Genomic DNA, 5,431 nt, shown 5'->3' with positions numbered 1-5,431 from the left:
ACAAGCCTTATTGAGCTTACTGTGGGACTTAGTCAATTTGTGTAATAATGTCCTATAATATTTATTTATTATTATTATTTATTATATATACATTTTTTCTTGTATAACGAGACTTGTCAAATCTTTGTTTTAAATGTGTTAATGAAATGAAACGTTCGGTACCCATAGTGTAAATTTATTCGATAGCGAAACGTGACATACGCGTTTGCTTTAAGTCTCATTTTGTATGGGATTTTGAATTTCCAAAACGTCCCGCTTGGTGCGCTGTTTCTACATCCCATACAAAATGAGACTTGGCGCAAATGCGTACGTCACGTTACGCTATAGAATAACTTTACACTAGTACCACGGTACTACTTGGTTAACGGGTTTATTTATGCATTACAACCAGTACAAACATACACTTACGGCCCGATTTGAACTTTAAGATACGTCAAATATTAAATCTAGATACCATTTGGGTCAAAAGTGACCTTTTGTTTTTGTTTGGAGAAACGTCACTTTTGACACTGGCATATCGTATCTAGACCTTATCTTTGACGTATCTTAAAGATAATAAAATATGGCCGATAGATGCAGTCTTAGGTACTCCTACTTAGCTATCGTCCGTGTAATCAATTAAAACTCGATTTCACGACATTCGAAACTCACAGTATACCAGTATCTTTCAGATTTGTGAACGCCATATTATTATCACTGAATTTAGGACACTTGACAGTTGGAATCCATCTTTCCGGTCGAAACTGATCTGAGGATTATGCAACTCAATCCAGTGATTTGTTGATGCCTTAAATGTTGTTCGGAGAATTTGGTATCGCTCCTCAATCCAACATGGTATTGTGACATAATGATCGGTGCGTTTAGCGTACAAGTCACTTTAAGACCAATATTCCTATATAGGCGCGTTTTAAACCCTTAACCGCCTACTAGTGAAAACTTGCCTAAATAGAATAGAATATTTTTTATTCATAAACACAAACAAGACACATTACATTACATAATATAACAAAAACAAAGAAAGTATAAAGTGTGCAGCATGTTGCTGGTGGCTTCCAGCGTTGATCTTCCGATGAGACCATCAAGGGAGAAAAATCACGAAAGGTTACAGACTAGAAGAAGAAAAACATAAAATAATATAGTGAACAAATTGAAAAATAGATAAAATATAACGACTAAATTAAGTAAAGATTATTTATATGTCAAGATTATTTAAATAATACAAAACAATTTGACTTTTTATGAGGATAGAGGTAAGAAGACTTTTGCCATTGCCGATAAAACCATACTTTATAGGTGAAACTTTTACAGTGCTCTTTCTAGCATGCTTAAATATTAAGTTCCGACATCTAGATAATGTAAATACAAACTAGAACGTAGTGAATATGAAATAGTAGTTATAAATAAATAAAATATAATACACAGAAACAAGAAGGAAGGAAGACAAAATTAATATCTTAAAACTAAACGTTAAAACCTCCCTCAAATCCCCTGCCTCTGACATAGATCCCAGAATGCTGGCAGCGTTACCTCTTTGCATCGCCAGATAAATATGATAGTAGTAATTTTATTACATGTCCCAGTGTAGACTCAGGTACTTCTTAACTTGTTCCTTCTTCTTATGACCAAAGCATAGGAACCGTGCGCGTCTGAGGGTCTTCCATCTTATGGCCTAAATGTTCATTTACACTTCACCTGTTTTCTTGTGCATAGTAGGTTCTGCCATCTTGTGGGCTACATCGGAACCATAAACATCACACGCCTCGCGTCAAAATTCTGACGGCTCCTATGCTGCCTCCTACAGTTCATGCACGCTCCCTATTATTATTATTATTATTATTGTAGTTTGTGGGCCTTTGAATGCCACGTCGACCAGGCATTGGTCTATTGTGACAGCCCTTTAAAGTTCATTACTGATGCCCGTTGAATCCAGGAAATTCCAGATTCTTTGGGCCGTAATGTTCTGTACCTCATAGGGTTGCAATACGTGCCGCCCTAGGTGGGTACTTCTTTTTGACATTAGTGGTCCACAGGAGCAGAGAATGTGCATTGCAGTCTCCTCTGACTCATGGCAGAACCTGCATGTCGCGTCTTGTTTCTTTCCGATTTGAAACATGTGTTTGTTCAATTTACAGTGTCCAGTCAAAATTCTGGTCACCGCGCAGGCTTTGTGTCTTTTGAGCCCTAGAAGCTCCCTAGCATTTTTGCTGTTGAACCCTTTGATTAGAGCTTTCGAGTGTTCTTGTCCTTTTACGAACTTCCACCAATCGTTTGCCCTTATTTTTTCTAAATTGCTGAGCAGTGAATATGCATCCCGTTTTGTGATTCCACAGAACGGTTCTGGGCCGACCAGGGGTGTGTCTGCGCCCTTTCTAGCAAGTTCGTCCGCTTCTTCGTTTCCGTTAATGTCGGAGTGCCCTGGTACCCATCTAAGTGTGACTTTGTTGGAGTTTGCCAGTGCATTGAGGTTTGTTTTACAGTTCTGGACTAGTTTTGAGTTTGACTCAAGGGATTCTAGTGCCAGCAGAGCAGCCTGGCTGTCTGAGTTGATGTAGATATGTTGGTGTCGTAGCACGCTCCCTAGCATAAGTCATCGGATCTACAGACAAAAAACTTTAAAAGAGATATATCTTTATGTCAAATTATGGCCCTATAAGAGATACTTTTGAACAGAAGTATTCCAGGGTGTACTTTTACTTTTGTCGCGTTGTATTGCTTCATCCGCTACTAGTAATGCTGATTGTCTGCCATGAAACTTATCAAAGAATCGAAAACGTGTCAAAGGTACGAATTTTCTTTTAAAACGAACTCCTTTAAACATCGCAGCCTCTCCATCATTCATTGTAGCCGAGATGAAGTTTTCTTAAGGTTTTGAGTCACGCATTTAATGCAAACGAGAGTTGCGTGTTTCAGCATATGATCGATCTTAATGGATGGGGTGATCACACGAGAGGCCTTGCTGTGTGACCCGTCCTTCACACAAACGATAGCGATTTTGTCGTTAATTCTTTTACTTTGAAGAAACTAGTAAAATTGAAAACATTTTAACTTGTGGTATTTTAACACGTTCACAGTCCAGTGCCCCATATATGGCTCACGCTGAACTATCTCCACACGTCCGTGCCCCACATATGGGTCACGAGGATACGACCAGGTACGCGCTTAGATTAGTATAACTTCATACTGCGAGATTATATAGGGATAATTTTTATATAATAATATTTTTGGCTAGTTAGACAACAGTATATAGAAAGTAATTGTTGTAATTCGAGTGCGTGCTTGTTTTTTTCTTAGTGACCCATATATGGAGCATGGACGTGTGATTGAAGTGATTTGCTTGGACGTACCAGGAAATGCATACATGTAGTATGGGGACTGTTAACGTGTTAAGTTAAATTCTAAACTGAAATATATTTCATATAAAAAAGGAAAAGTGAACAAGGCCTCCAATGCCCAGGGCTGCATTTGTGACAGATGCCTAGACCACGACTCACCACTCGGGTGGGTCGAATTTTCTCAAATATATATTATGCAATCTCTTAACGTTCTGGCTGACTCGGGCCAGCCTTTAAGGCCTTGGTCACTTTTTCTTCCTTATATGTACTTATATGTTCCGTATACAGTACAATAATATCTTCAGGATGTTGTTAAAGCTGCCTCGTCATTGCAGTGCGTCCAGACTCGTGATTGAGGTGCGTGCTTCTATACGGAAGAGGGTAGCCTCTTTGCTGAGACGAGTGAGAGGCAGCAATAACAGCATCCTGAGGATGGTAGCCGGACGCCTCGACTGCCATATATTAAGACATTGGGTCAGCATTGTAACGGGGAGTGCAAAATAAGTTTTAATTTTGTTATAAATTTATTAACATTTAGTTTATAGGATTCCGAGTTTAAGTGAGACTAACAAGATATGGATTTTATGAGTCTGAAATAAATATATATATTTTTTATATTATGACATTTATTTTAATTCATAATTGTTTTATATCTTATCATATTACTTTTGTGAAGTGGCTTGCGTAGTTTTATTAGGTAGGAGAAGTAACTTTACCTGCATTTTATTGACTACACCTGATCTAAGGCCCTTGAATACATTTTATATACTAACATAATTATATTTATTAGGTACCCATTTCAAGATTACTAGCTTAATAATAATTTTAATTTTAATTTTAATTTTACTAGCTTCATTAGTTTTACTTCAATACTTTAGTTGTGAATTTCACATCAGAGTTCAAATTAAGTAACTTTTTGTTACTAATTTCTCATTACGAGAGGCTGAAACTTATCTTATTATCTGTTTCTTTTCAAGAATACATTTAATTTCTTAGTTACTAGGGAAAATAATGTGCTAGAAAGGCTTTTAAAAAACAATTCTCTTAATTTGCATTACAATCTATTATCACTTTACCAGTTCAAGATTCCAAAAACGATTATAAAAATTCTTAAAATAAAATATGTCTAATATAATATATCCCAAGAACGCGATCTCTTTTCAATTCGACCATCCCGGCAGTGACTTTCTACTCGTTTTAATGGAATATATCGTTTCAATAACCTGGTAATCTAGGCGTGCAGCACACCGCGCGCTCCTCCGGTGAGGGTTATTTGATGTTGCGGAGATAAAAACGATCATTAAAGCGGTATAATTAGCGTTTTAAAAATGTATTTTATAGACAGGTGTTTTACTTTTTCATATAAACCTTTTTACCTTTCAATATTTCCAAAACCGTAATGTAAAGTTAGTTGTTAAAGTTTAGTTGTGCATATTGTTAAACTAAATATACTATTCATCATCAAATAAAGGATTTAATGCAATAAAACAGACATAACTTGGAAAACTCCTCTACGACGCCGCCATTGCAGCGATGCTCATCTGTCAGTTCTTGCCGCGCTACACCTAGTAACCATATCCAATACCGAACGTAGGGCTGAAATTGCGAAAGCTTGATCATCGGTTATCAATAAATATCATTTCTGCTGATTTTTAATCTGTTAGTCATATGAATATATTATTAGTTAATTAGGGCTAAACCGATGAAATTTTCTACCAGTTTTTAAAGTCACGTTAACCCTGCGGCTCTATTAAAAAAGGGTATAAGTTACGTTCAGCACTAGTTAAAATGGGTATTATATAGGTTCCATATTTCATACAGTAAAACCTCGATTATCCGAACTAATTGGTGATCCGAAATATGGGTTTTTGGACGAAATTAACAAAACAACACTTTTTATATTAAAATCGGACTTAAGAATTAACGTTAAAATAAAAGACCTAAAAATTTCTGATAATGTAGATTCCGGAACAACTAAACTAAGCGTTCGGATAATCAATGTTTAACTATATCCTGTATGAAACTACTAATTGGTCCCCATTTGACTGGAACTTTGTGAAACTTATTCCCATTTTCACTTTAAATAAAACTGCTAAACA

This window comes from Cydia pomonella, chromosome 17 (genome assembly GCF_033807575.1).
Source record: "Cydia pomonella isolate Wapato2018A chromosome 17, ilCydPomo1, whole genome shotgun sequence".
Lineage (NCBI taxonomy): Eukaryota > Metazoa > Arthropoda > Insecta > Lepidoptera > Tortricidae > Cydia > Cydia pomonella.
This window is presented reverse-complemented; position numbering follows the sequence as displayed.